The sequence below is a fragment of the Eptesicus fuscus genome, chromosome 13, assembly GCF_027574615.1.
Source record: "Eptesicus fuscus isolate TK198812 chromosome 13, DD_ASM_mEF_20220401, whole genome shotgun sequence".
Lineage (NCBI taxonomy): Eukaryota > Metazoa > Chordata > Mammalia > Chiroptera > Vespertilionidae > Eptesicus > Eptesicus fuscus.
The window spans coordinates 5,575,758-5,591,238 of NC_072485.1; the positions used below are offsets into that span (position 1 = coordinate 5,575,758).

A 15,481-nucleotide genomic window follows, 5' to 3' on the forward strand; every position below is an offset into this window, starting at 1 on the left:
TGGTATATTCACACCATGGAATACTATGCAGCTGTAAAAAAAGAAGAATATCTTGCCCTTTGAGACAGCATGGAGGGACCTGGAGAGTATTATGTTAGGCAAAATAAGCCAGAGAAAGACAAGTATCACATGATATCATTCATATGTGGAATCTAATGAACGAAATAAACTGATGAACAAAATAGATTCTGAGACATAGAAGTATGGAACAGACTGCTGAATCTCAGAGTCAAGGCGGGGGTGGGTGGTAAGTGATCAACTAAAGAACTTGCATGCATAAATATATAACCCATAGACACAGACAATAGGATGGTGAAGGCCTGGGGTGGGTGGCAGGGATGCACTAGGGAGTCAATGGAGGGGGGAGGACATTAAATAATCTATAATAATAAAAGTGTAATATGCTAATTAGACCAGACGTCCTTCCGGATGACCTTCTGGACGAAGCCAGAGCTGCGAGGGAAGCCCAGGTCCTGAGTGCCAGAGGAAAGCTGGTGCCAGCAGCTGGGGGAAGGAAGGCCTACTTTTACATGAATTTTGTGCATCGGGCCTCTAGTAAAATAAAAGCATTATGCTGAGGGGAAAATGTCAGCCATAAAGGAGGATACACTGTGTGATTTCATTTATATGAAGTTCATGAATTGACAAAATGACTGTGGTGATAGAAATTGTAACAGTGGTTGTCCAGAGCAGGAGACTGATTGAAAAGGGTATGAGGGAACATTCACAGGAGTGGGAAGTTAGGTATCTTGCTTGGTGTGTTGGTTACACAAATTTGTCAAAACTCATTAAGTTGTACAATTAAGACATGTGCTCACTGTGTGTAAATTTTACTTCAATAAAAACCTTAATTAGAAACCAGCCTAGGGCCTGATGGGATTGGGGCAGTCCTCTTCCAACCTGAAACTGGGGCCTCAGATGCTCTGAAGGTGGCAGCCTCTGGTTCCAGCACCGATAAAGGGCAGAGCTGGGAGGATGTGGGCTTCACCATTCTTGGCCAGATGTGTCTTGGAGAAAACCCCTATATCTGAATAACCAAAGAAAGGTATGGGAAGGAATGCAAAATCTGTGCCAGGCCGTTCACAGTGTGTCGCTGGTGCCCTGGGGTCCACATGCATTTTGAGAAGACTGACCTGTGCCAAACCTGTAGTAAATTGAAGAATATCTGTCAGACCTGCCTCTTGGATCTAGAGCATGGCCTGCCCATCCAGATTCCTAATGCAGGGTTGACATGCCACCGTCAGATGGAGAGGGAGATCTCTAACTCTTCTGGAACATGGCCAGTTGGCATGCTGGGGAAAGCCATGTCGACCAGCAACATGCTGCTCACACTGGCCCGGGCCACACCCTACTACAAAAGGAACCAGCCCCACATTTGCACTTTGTGGGTGAAAGGAGAATGTAAGAAATGAGAGGAGTGTCCACACAGACTTGAGCAGCCTATGGATCCAGATGAACCCCTTGCTGATCAGAACATTAAAAACCAGTATTATGGACTCACGACCCTGTGACAGGTAAGCTCTTATAGCGGGTTTCAACAATGCCTCGTCTGGACCCACCAGAGGACAAGACTCTCCCCACACTATATGCTGGTGTTCTGGGCGATACCACTGAGACTGATCTCAGAAATCATTTCTACCAGTTTGAAGAGATCCGGACAATCGCCATTGTACAGAGACAGCAGTGTGCTTTCATCCAGTGTGCCAAAAAGCAGGCTGCAGAAGTGGCCGTGGAGAACTCCTTTAACAAGTTGATTGTCAATGGCATAGACTCAACATGAAATGGGGAAGGCCATTTCAGGGCTGCCGAGAGCTCCTCCTCTTCCTCCTGCAACAGAAGAAGGCTCTACCAACTACAATCTACTCCCCAGTGGCCCTCCAGCTGGTGAACACTGTCCTGCCGCCACACCCTGGCATTGTCCGGCCCCACCCTCAGGTTTGGAGCCACACATGCTCCATCCAATGGGACCACCTCCTCCTTTCATGATGGCTCCAGGACGAGTCCACTGTCCTTCTCAGGACCCTCAGAGAATGGGAGCTCATGCCAGGAAACAGCAGCCCTGAGCACATTGTCACCACTCGGGCCCTACAAAAGACAGGGCGCTGAAAAATCCCAGTACACAAATCTTGGAATAAATATGTATTTCCCTTTAAAAAAATCTAATTGTACACTTCAGATATTGCATTTTAAAGTTTGTAAATAATACTCAATTTTTATAAAAGTTTAAAAATGCAGTGACAGAAAAGTTTTTTAACTTATAAAAACAATAAAATCTAGCCCTGGCCAGGTGGCTCGGTTGGTTGGAGCATCATCCAGTACACCAAAAAGTTGCAGTTCGATTCTTGGTCAGGGCACATACCTAGGTCGCAGGCTTGATCCCTGGGAGGCAACTGATCAATGTTTCTGTCTCACATCAATGTTTCTCTCTCTCTCTCTCTCTCTCTCTCTCTCTCTCTCTCTCCCTATCTCTCTAAAATGAACAAAAACATATCCTCAGGTAAGGATTAAAAGTTAACTTTTAAATCTACAAATCAATATTGATATGATTAGAAAAACTATATTCAGAAAAAAATCTCATAGCCTTAAGTTTATGTATTTTAAAAATAGAAAATGATAAAATAAAATAAATAGAAAATGAAAATAATTTTTTAAAAAGTGTCAAAAAAGAGAAAAGCTTAAGAGATGAAGAGAAATACATGAATAATAATATAAAGATAGAAATTATTAGAAAATAAAAGCAATAGATTTTATCAATCTAGAGCTAATTTCTATGAAAATATCAATAAAATGGGCAAACACCTCATAGATTTAAACAATAGAAAACACACTGAAATCATTAAAATTGAGAATTGGGCTTTATGCACAGATATAGGAGCATTTTATAATGGCATAGAACATTTAAATGTACCACTCTATGTTAAAAATTCTGAAAATAATGATGAAACACACGATATTCTAAAAGCCCATAAACTTCTAGAAATGATGAGAAAGTAGTCAATCTAGATACCAATAACCATCGAAGAAATGGGCATTTCTCCCTAAATAACTCCAGATGCTGCACCACGTCTAGACAATTTACAGTGAGCTCTACCAGAGCTTTAAGGAAAGATAATTCACATATAATTTAGACTGTTCCAAAGCACAGAAAAAGATGGCACACTTCCCAATTCATTTTCTCAAACCAGCAATACGAATTCCAACGTCTAACAAATGGAGCACAACAAAGGAAATCACAAACTAATCTCCCTATTAATATAAATAGCATGCTAATCCAGGAGCATGTTAATATACCAGTCAATTAATTAGTCACTTCAATACCTCAGAAGATTAAAAAATAATTACTTTAATGAACACAAAAATCAAAAATAATTAAATGCAATATTTTAAAAATACAAAAGCTTCCTGATACTAGAAGCAAACCTACTTAATCTGTTAGAAAATAGTTATTGCATATAAATAGCCAATATTATAGTTAACAATGAAATACTATAGCCTATTTCCATTAAACTCAGGACCAAGAGTGGTGTGTTCATTATTAGTTAACATTTTTCTGGAAGTTCTAGTGAATTCAGTAAGACAAAGAATTTTTTAATTGATAAATTTTAGAAACACAGAAAATTAATCTCTATTTTCAGATGATGCTTTTCTAAATAGAAGGCCTAAGTTAATCAAATAAAAATTCACTAGTAGAAGTCAGTAAGGTACTAGTTTAAAAATATACAAAACTCAACAAATTTTTTCTATAAACTACCAGTAATCAGTTCAGAAATTTAACAAGGAAAAAATCCCCATTTTATACAACCACCACAATCATAAAATGCTTAGGAAACATAAGAAATGTGAGTTTTTATGAAAAATGGCTGCAGAGTAAGTGGAGCTCACAGACCCATCCCAGGATGAAACTGGAATTACAACTAAAATACAAAAATAAATAAATAAATCTGATTAATCAACTTAAGACTAGCTGGAGAGAACCCTAATAATGAAGGACTGAAAGTGGAGACCTCATAGAGACTGGTAGGAAGTGTGGAGGCATGAAAAGTAGGGCCAGGCTCCCACTCACAGGAGCTGAAGTTCTGGAGAGATATCTCAGTTGTGGGGGGTTGCCACTGAAAACTCTGGGGTCTAATACTCATGCTGGGCCCCCTAGCTGAGAACACCAGAACTAAGAAAGGTGCCCACATAACATCTGGCTGTGAAAAGCAGCAGGGATGCTGTCTGCCAGAAAGAGACTGCAGGAAATTCAGGCACCCTCTAAAGGGCCAATTTCAAGTGCAGGCACTCACCTTGGTCTCCAGCACAGGGAGGGCAGAGTGGACTGGAGCTGTGGGAGCAAAAGCCAGGATCTGGGGATTTAAGGTTAGAGCTCAGAAGGCAGCCACCCCTGTTTCACACTGTGGAGGTCATCTTTCTCTGGCAAACCTTTGCTATCCAGGCAGTTTTTGCCTGTGGGGAAGATAGCTGACCCACACTATTGGAAAATCCCTTGTCTCACCCTGTGGAGTTTCTGAGGCCCGTTATGAGACTGAGAATAACAATTAGCCTACAGGCAGAAACAATTGCCCCACCCTGTCAGGAAAATCTCTCACCCCACCTGTGGATGATTGCTTGAACGCACTCCAGACAGAATCAAATCAGTCTGCAGGCAGAGGTGATTCTTTGGAGGATCTGAGTCTTTGCCTGATCTAGTTAGCCAGAAACAGCAGTTTGGGTCCCTGCCACAGATACCATCCCAGACTGCTCAGTGAGGCAAAATCCAGCAAGACCCCAGGGGCCTGCAGCTGACACGTGCTGGAGCAGCTCTTTTGGGGAAGAGAGTACAGCTCCAAGGACAATTAAGGTGTAACACTCAAGGCAGACCCAGCCTCTGGGTGAAGGAGTCCCTGACCACTGGACTACTAGGAGATTCAACCTCTAGGTCCTCAATCAGATTGCCCAGAGCCAGAAAGGGACAGTGACCCACATTCATCTGCACTAGAGAAGCTCCCAAGAGGCCCAGAATAGACACACTAAAGGACCAGGTTCGACAACATCAGAGCAAAATACAATGAGCCCCACCAATAGCAGGCCCAAAGCACCTGTATAATAGCTGGCACGATGACATTGGGGTTGAACCTCACTGGTAGCAAGTCGGAGGGGAGATCCCTCCCATGAATGGGACATCAACAATCAAGTCCCGATTACAACAGGAAAGCCCAAACAATGCAGACAAGAGGAATTCCTAGAGCATCCAGCTCAGGAGAACAAATAGACTACATCACTGGACCCCTCAAGACACTTTCTACATAAGGCCATCCCACAAAGACTTGGAGGTATAGCAGTTCCATCTAATTCATAGAAGCAAATACAAAGAGACAGCTAAAATGGGGAGACAAAGAAACAACCCACAAATGAGAGAAAATAAGGAATCTCCAGAAAAAGAACTAAGTGAGATGGAGGCAAGCAACTAATCAGACATAGAGTTCAAAGCAATGGTTATAAAGATAGTTACGGAACTTGGTGCTAATTACAACAGCATGAGAAGGAAAATAGAGGCCATGAGCAAGAACCAGAGGAAAATGAAGAATAATATAGCTGACATTGAGAACACACTGGAGGTTATCAAAAGTAGATTGGATAGAGTAGAGGATAGAATCAGTGATTTGGAAGACAAGGTAGAAATAAATAACTAATTAGAGCAGCAAATAGAAAGAAGAATTAAAAAGCAGGAAGATAGCTTAAGGGAGCTCTGGGACAACATGAAGTGTAACAACATCTGCATTACAGGAATAACAGAAGGGGAAGAGGATGAGCAAGGAACAGAACCTGTTTAAAGAAATAATGACACAAAACTTCCTCAACCTGGTGAAGGAAAATGCCAGACAAGTTCAGGGAGAAGAGAGAGTCCCAATCAAGATGAACCCAAAGAGACCTACACCTAGACACATCATAATAAAATGGCAAATGTTAAAGACAAAGAAAGAATCTTAAAGGCAGCAAGAGAGAGACAGAAAATTACCTACAAAGAAGTTCCCATTAGAATGTCACCTGACTTCTCAATAGAAATACTTCAGGCCAGAAGGGAGTGACATGAAGTACCTGAAGTAATGAAAAGCAAGGGCCTAAATCCAATACTACTGTATCCAGAGAAGCTATTATTTAAAACTGGAGGTGAAATAAAAAGATTTTCAGACAAAAAGAGGTTAAAGGAGTACATTACCACCAAACCAGCAATGCAATAAATGTTAAAGGGACTGCTTTAAGAAGAAGAAAAGGAGAGAGAAAGGATCATAGGCATAAAGGGAATAAAAATGGCAATAAATAAATACCTATCAATAATAACCTTAAATATAAATGGATTAAATGCTCCAGTCAAAAAGACATAGGGTGACTGAATGGATAAGAAAACATGACCCATATATATGCTGAATAAAAGATACACACAGATTGAGAGTAAAGGGATGGAAAATGGGGGGAAGAAATAGCTGAAGTAACAATACTCACATCAGATAAAATAAACTTCAGAACAAACACCTTACAAAGAGACAAAGGCCACTTCATGATACTAAAGGGAATGGTTCAGCAAGAAAATATAACCCTTGTAAACATATATGTACCCCAATATAGGGGTACCCAAGTACATTAAAAGACTATTGCCCTAGCTGGTTTGGCTCCGTGGATAGAGCGTCTGCCTGCGGACTGATAGGTCCCAGGTTCGATTCCAGCCAAGGGCACATGCCTGGGTTGTGGGCTCGATCCCAGTAGGGGGGTGTGCAGGAGGCAGCCGATCAATGGTTCTCTTTCATCATTGATGTTTCTATCTCACTATCCCTCTCCCTTCCTCTCTAAAATCAATAAAAATATATTTTAAAAAAACTATTGATAGACTTTAAGGGAGAGATTGACAACAATACAGTCATAGTAGGGAATTTTAACACCCCACTGATATCACTGGATAGATCTTCCAGACAAAATATTAATAAGGAAACAGAGGCCTTAAATGACACACTAAATCAGATGGATCTAACTGATATGTACAGAACATTTCACCCCAAAGAAACAGAATATATATTCATCTCAAGTGCAGATGGAACATTCCCAAGACAGACCACATTTTAGGGCACAAAACTAGTTTATACAAATTCAAGAAGACTGATATAATACCAAGCATCTTCTTGGATAACAATGGTTTGAAGTTAGAAAGCAACTACAATAAAAAAAAATTCAAAAACACTCAAATATCTGGATGCTAAATAGCATGTTATTAAACAATGAATTGGTTACCAATAAGATCAAGCAAGAAATCAAAAACTTCCTGGAAACAAATGAAAATAAACACACAACCACCCAAAAGCTATGGGAGATGGTAAATGCAGTCCTGAGAGGGAAGTTCATAGCACTACAGGTCTACCTCAAGAAACAAGAAAAAGGACTAATTAACTATCGAACCCTACAACTAAATGAATTAGAAAGAGAACAGCAAAATAAGCTCAGAAGAAGTAGGAGGAAGAAAATAATAATGATCAGGACAGAAATAAATGACATAGAGACTAAAAAAGAAGAAGAAGACGAAGGAAAAAAAGACACAGTACAAAAGATCAATAAATCCAAGAGCTGGTTCTTTGAAAAGGTAAACAAGATTGATGAACCCCCTAGCCAGATGCATCAAGAAACAAAGACAGAGGAACCAAATGAATAAAATAAGAAATGAAAGAGGCACTATAACAACAGACACCACAGAAATACAAAGTATTATAAGCAAATACTATGAACAACTATATGCCAACAAACTGGACAAAATGGACAAATTCCTAGAAACATACAATCTTCCAAAACTCAATCAGGAAGAATCGGAAAACCTGAGTAGGCAAATAACAACTGATGAAATTGAAGTCATAATTTAAATACTTAAAGCAAACAAAAGTCCTGGAACAGATGGTTTTATAGGTGAATTTTACCAAACATTCAAAGAAGAACTAACTCCTATACTCCTTAAACTATTCCAAAAAATTTAAGGGGAAGGAATACTCTCAATCTCTTTTTACAAAGCCAGCATTATCCTAATTCCAAAACTAAATAAAGGCACTACAAAGAAACAAAATTACAGGCCAATATCCCTGATGAACACAGATGCTAAAATCCTCAACAAAATATGAGTAAATCAGATCCAGCAATATATTAAAAAGATCATTCACCATGATCAAGTGGGATTTATTCTGGGGATGCAAAGCTGATACAATATTTGCAAATAAACATGATACATCACATAAACAAATTGAAAGATAAAAACCACATGATCGTATCAATAGACACAGAAAAAGCATTCAACAAAATCCATAACCCTTTTTTGAAAAAAACTCTCAGCAAGTGCAAATAGAGGGATCATATCTCAACATAATGAAGGCCACATGTGACAAACCTTTAGCTAACATCATACTCAAAGGGCAAAAACTAAAAGCGTTACCCTTAAGAACAGGAACAAGACAAGAATGTATGCTTTCACCACTCTTATTCAACGAAGTACTAGAAGGCCTAGCCACAGCTACCAGACAAGAAAGAGAGCTAAAAGGCATAAAAGAAAAAGCATCTAAATTAGAAGGGAGGAAGTAAAACTGTCATTATTCACAGATGACATGATATTGCACATAGAAAACCCTAATAACTCCACCAGGAAACTACTAGACTTAATAAATGAATTCAGCAAGGTAGCAGGATACAAAATCAACATTCACAAATTGATGGCATTTTTATACACCAATAATGAACTCTGAGAAAGAGAAACTAAAAAACCAATCCCATTTACAAATTCCACCAAAAAAAAAAAATAAGACACCTAGGAATAAACTTAACCAAGGAGGCAAAAGACCTGTACTTGGAAAACTATAGGACATTGAAAAAAGAAATAGAGGAAGCTATAAACAAATGGAAGCATATACCATTTCAATGGATTGGAAGAATTAACATCATTAAATTGTCTAGATTCAACACTGTCCCTATGATAATACCAATGGTAGCCCAGTCGGTATAACTCAGTGGTTGAGCATAGACCTATGAACCAGGAGGTCACCATTCAATTCCTGTTCAGGACACATGCCCATGTTATAAGCTCAATCCCCAGTGTGGGGCATACAGGAGGCAGCTGATCCATGATTCTCTCTAATCATTGATATTTTTATCTCTCTCTCCCTCTCCCTTCTCTCTGAAACCAATAAAAATATATTTTTAAAAATAAATAAAATAAAATAACAACGGCATACTTCACAGAGCTGGAAAAAATACTCCAAAAATTTATATCCTGTATAATAAAAGCCTAATATGCTAAGTGCCCGGTCATCCAGTTGGCCATTCAACCAATCAAAGAGTAATATGCTAATGATATGCTAAGGCTCTCAACTGCTCGCTATCACATGCACTGACCACCAGAGAGCAGACAGTTGACTGGTCAACCAGTTGCTATGATATGCACTGACCAGCAGGGGACAGATGCTGCGACTGGTAGGTTAGCTTGCTGCTGGGGTCCAGGCGATTGGGACTGAGTGAGATGGGCTGGACATGCCCTGGAGTCCTCCTGTGGTCCCTCCCTGGCTGGCTAACCTCCCACATCCCTCCTCCACCCTGATCGTGCACCAGTGGGGTCCCTCAGCCTGGCCTGCACCCTCTCGCAATCTGGGACCCCTTGGGGGATGTCAGAGAGCCCATTTCGGCCCATTAGCCAAATGACTGGTTGCTATGACACGCACTGACCACCAGGGGGCAAATGCTCAATGCAGGAGCTGCCCCCTGGTGGTCAGTGTGCTCCCACAGGGGAGCACTGCTCAGCCAGAATCCAGGCTCACGACTGGCGAGTGCAGCAGTGGTGGTGGGAATTTCTCCCGCCTCCACGGCAGCACTAAGGATATCTGACTGACGGCTTAGGCCCGCTCCCCGTGGCGAGTGGGCCTAACCGTCAGTCGGACATTCCCCAAGGGCTCCCGGACTGCAAGAGGGCACAGGCTGGGCTGAGGGACACCCCCCCACCCGAGTGCACAAATTTCATGCACCGGGCTTCTAATGGTACCATAAAAGACCCTCTGCAGCAATCTTGAAAAAGAACAGTAGGAGGGATCACAATACCCGATATCAAACTATACTACAAAGCCATTATAACCAAAATAGCCTGGTGCAGGCACAAGAACAGGCATATCAACCAATGGTTCAGAACAGAGACCCCAGAAATTGACCCACACCATCACAGTAAATTAATATTTGACAAAAGAGGCAAGAACATACAATGGAGTGAAGACAGTCTCTTCAACAAATGGTTCTGGGAAAACTGGACAGACATATACAAAAAGATGAAACTAGACCACCAACTTACACCATACATAAGAACAAACTCAAAATGGATAAAAGGCTTAAATGTAAGGCATGAAACCTTAAAATTTTTAGAGAAGAACATAGGCAGTTAAATCTCAGACATTTCACATAGCAATATGTTTATGGATACATCTCCTTGGGCAAAGGACACCAAGGAGAAAATAAACAAATGGGACTACATCAAAATAAAAAGCTGCACAGCAAAAGAAACCATCAATAAAACAACAAGAAAGCCCACTGCACAGGAGAACATATTTGCCAATGTTATCACCGATAAGGGTTTAATCTCCAACATTTACTGGGAACTCATACAACTTAACAAAAGGAAGATAAACAATCCAATAAAAAAAGTGGGCAACAGACCTAAATAGATACTTTTTGAAAGAGGACAAAAGGAAGGCCAAGAGACACATGAAAACATGCTCAAAGTCACTAATCATCTGAGAGATGCAAATCAAAACAACAATGCGGTACCATCTCACACCTGTCAGAATGACTATCATCAACAAATCACAAATGACAAGTGCTGGCGAGGATGCGGAGAAAAAGGAACCCTCGTACACTGCTGGTGGGAATGCAGACTGGTGCAGCCACTGTGGAGAACAGTATGGAGTTTCCTCAAAAAACTAAAAATGGAACTCCCATTTGACACAGTGATCCCACTTCTAGGAATATATCCCAAGAAACTAGAAACAACAATCAAAAAGGATATATGCACCCCTATGTTCATAGCAGCACAATTTACCATAGCTAAGATTTGGAAACAGCCTAAGTGCCTATCAGCAGATGAGTGGATTAGAAAACTGTGGTACATCTACACAATGGAATACTACGCTGAGGTAAAAAAAAAAAGAAGGAGTTCTTACCATTTGCAACAGCATGGATGGAACTGGAGAGCATTATGCTAAGTGAAATAAGCCAGGCAGAGAAAGATAAATATCACATGATCTCACTCATTTATGTAATATAACGAACAACATAAACTGATGAGCAAAAACAGATCCAGAGACAGAGAAACATCGATCAGACCGTCAAACCTCAGAGGGAAGGTAGGGGAGGGTAAGAGTAAGGGGGAGAGATCAACCAAAGGACTTGTATGCATGCATATAAGCCTAACCAATGGACATAGACAACAGGGGGGTGAGGGCATGAGTAGGAGAGATAGGGGCGTTAATGAGGGAATAAGGACACATACGTAACACCTTAATCAATAAATTAAAAAAAAAAAACCTGTGTGAAATAAGAATGGGAGTTCCATTTTTAGTTTTTTGAGGAAACTCCATACTGTTCTCCACAGTGGCTGCACCAATGGACACAGACACCCGGGGGGTGAGGGCATGAGTGTGAGGGGGCGGGGTGAGGGGAAGCAATGAGAGGGATAAGAACACATATGTAATACCTTAATCAATGACAAATATGTGATACCTTAATCAATAAAGTAATTAAAAAAATACCTTAATCAAAAAAGAAATAAACATAATAAGTACCCAGAATTCAAAGATTAAAAAAAATGAAAAGGGAACCCACTGTATGGGAAAAAATATTTGCCAATGATACATCTGATAAGGGGTTAATATCTAAAATATATAAAGTACTCATACAACTCAACAAAAGGAAGACAATCCAATTTTTTAAAAAGGGGAAGACCTGAATAGATGTTTCTCCAAAAAGGACATACAGATGGCCAAGAGACACATAAAAAAATTCTCAAAGTCACTAATCATCAGAGAAATGCAAATTAAAACCACAATGAGGTATCACCTCACACCTGTCAGAATGGTCATCATCAGTAAATCAACAAACAAGTGCTGGCGAGGATGTGGAGGAAAGGGAACACTAGTTCACTGCTGGTGGGAATGCAGACTGGTGCAGCCATTATGGACAACAGTATGGAGTTTCCTCAAAAATTAAAAATGGGACTTCCGTTTGACCCAGTGATCCTACTTCTGGGAATATATCCTAAAAAAAAAAAAAAAAAAAACTAATCAGAAAGAATATATGCACCCCTATGTTCATAGCAGCACAATTTACAATAGCTAAGATTTGGAAACAGCCCAAGTGCCCATCAGTAGATGAGTGGATAAAAAAGCTGTGGGACATTTACACTTCAGAATACTATGCAGCTGTAAAAAAGAGGGCTCTCTTACCCTTTGGGACAGCAAGGATGGACCTGGAAAATATTATGCTCAGTGAAATAAGCCAATCTGAGAAAGACAAATATCACATGATCTCACTTATTTGTGGATTCTAATGAACAGAAGGAATTGACCAACAAAATAAGACCCAAAGCATGGAGGCATGGAACAGACTGACATACCTCGATGTGGGGTTGGGGAAATAAGAAGAGATAAACCAAAGAACTTACATGCTTACATGCATAGCCCATGGACACAGGCAATAGGGTAGTGCAGACCTGGAGGGGTGGGAGGAAGGGGGGGAATGGGAGGATAATAGGAGATATCTGTAATACAATAAAAAGTATATTTTTTAAAAAGTAAATGTGAGCCTAGCCAGTGTAGTCAGTGGTTTAGCGTCAACCCATGCACCAAAAGATGGCTGGTTCGATTCCCAGTCAGGGCACACACCCAGGTTGCAGGCTGGATCCCCAGTAGGAGGTGTGCAAGAGGCAGCCGATCAATGTTTCTATCTCTCTCTCTTTTGTCCCTCTCCCACTCTCTCTAAAAATCAATTTAAAAAAAATTTTTTAAAGAAATGTGAAATATATTATATGATAAAAACTACCAAACTTTACTAAGGCCCAGAAATAAAACCTGTTTATTAGAGTGTTTGATATCATAAACATTAAGGAAATCTTAATGAAAATACCAATGAAATGTTTAATTTTAAAGAGCAAACAAGTTATAATTGGCAGAAGTTACTTTAAAAGATGTATAATATTTGTTTTACCAAATATTAAAATGTACTAATAAGATATATACATTCAAATAATAGAGTACTACAACAGGAATAGATAGAAAGAATCAGCACCAATTACATATAATCACTGCCTCTGTAATAAAAATGCCATCTTAAATTAAAACAACCCTCTATGGCCCAGGCTGGCATAACTCAGTAGTTAGAGCTTCAGCCATGCACCAAATGGTCACAAGGTTCAATTCCCAGTCAAGGGTACATATCTAATTTGAAGGTCCCCGAGCACATGCCGGGGGGGGGGGGGGGGGGGGGGGGGCCGGGGGGCAACCAATTGATGTGGCTCTCTCAGAATGATGTTTCTCTTTCTCTCTCTCTCTCTCTCTCTCTCTCTCTCTCTCTCTCTCTCCCTCTCTCTCCCTCCCTCCCTCCCTCCCTCTCTCCCCCTCACCCTCCCTTCCAATCTCTTCAGAAAATGGAAAAATATCAATGAAAAGATATCCTCAGGTGAGGGTTAAAAAAAAAAAGCCCTCTGTGAATGGTGGAGGAACTATTTCCATTTAATAGAGGAGGAAACTGAGGATCAGATAGTAAAGTAACTTATGCTAGGTCATCTAAATAGCACCCAGCTAGAAAACATTATTAACAAGGATTATTTCCTGGAGATGGAATTACAAATATTATTTTTCTACTTTGTAATGATCCCTTTCTATAGCAAATTCAAATAATAAGGATAATTTTTTAAAATATTAAACTGATGTCAATTTTATTTCCGATATGTTGTATTATCCTGCCTAATCAACAGTATTCATCACTTTGAGGAGGAAAAGCGTATTTCTCAGTGTAAGAACAGGAAAAGGCCTTTCTTTTTCTTTGCTGTGGCCTTCCACAATTTATGAGAAGCATCTTGTAATTAAACCCCAAGATTGTTAGCTCCCCTGATTCAATCAGCCATTCTGTTCAAACTACAAGACAAGATGAGCTATTCTCAAGGCTAAATTCTTGCATTCCCTCTCCTCCTGGCTTTTTTCATAATTCAGAGATAATTTGCACCAAGAAGTCTCTAGTTAGTAGAAAGTTCCCTTCTCCGCTCCCCTTCAAACAAGCCTCTTTTGAACTCTTCATGACTTTTGCTCTGACCGTGTTTTACAGGCTTGGAAAAAATACTGACAGGATACCTCCTTAGGACATCTGCCCAACTGTCTCCTGGAAAGCGAACAAACTGTAACTTTTCAAAACAGCCCCTGGTATCTGCTCAACTTCAGCCTCAAGTCCTCCTCCCTTCCATGTCACCTAGCAACAGCAGCCACTACTCTTTAAAAGTGGAAGCTGCTTTTTGTTCCTGCCCTGTATTGACTAGCGATACACCAGCCCTTTCCTCTCTTGGAAAGTAAAATAAACTTCCTCTCTGCATCTCTTCTTTTAGTTGTGAATTCTTTTGCAGCCTGTGTCACCAGCCAAACCCTAATCCTCAGTTTTGATCTTCAAACCAGAATTGTAGTACACAGAAACAGAAAAGACGTGAAAGCTAGGTTGGTTTGCTTTCTGAGGAGAAATACTCTCAAAAAGGTATTTAATGCCTCCATACATCAAAACAGTCAAGTATGGCCAACTTAATCGGAGTCTTACAAAATCCATAGAGTATACAAGAAAGAAGACATAGCATTCCCACAATTTAGATGCAAAAGGTAGAAAGCCCCCTGGGCCCTGGGGAGAGGGCAGAAAGAGCTCATCAAAGAAGTCCTCGATTCTGTTCCCACACCCCACAGTCAATAAAAGTGGGAAAGGTGCAATAAAATGCCCCAGATAGTTTGAAGTCATGCCAAAATCTAAAGGGAGACACAAATCCCACTTTCTATTTGAACTTTGATAAAAGGATCATCTGCAGGTCCCTTGTACAGTGATATATAGTAGAATGAAAACAAAGACATGGGTAAACAACACCAAGGGATGGAGGCGTGGAAAGGGAATGATGCTACTGGGTCACAGGAGGTCATCCACAACAGTGAGCATTAAGAGGAGCTCAATCACCAGTGGGACACGATGGAGAACTTTCCCAAGAGCAACCATCTTGAATTTCCCTTAACTGGAAAACGGGTCACAAGCTACACCAGCCACAAAAGCATCAGCAACAGATGCAGAAAGGACCGAAGCAGACACTCAAAGATGAGGGGGTGCCCTGGCCAGGTGGCTCAGTTGGTTGAGCATTATCCTCTGCACCAAAAGGTTGTGGGTTCGATTCCCAGTCAGAGCAAGTACGGGAGGCAACTGATCA

General features: G+C 40.5%; 1 pseudogene; it reads left to right on the forward strand.

The window, feature by feature from the left end:
* Positions 1 to 649: 649 nt before the first annotated feature.
* LOC103293835 (pre-mRNA-splicing factor RBM22-like) lies at positions 650 to 2,063 on the forward strand (annotated as a pseudogene).
* Positions 2,064 to 15,481: the final 13,418 nt, after the last annotated feature.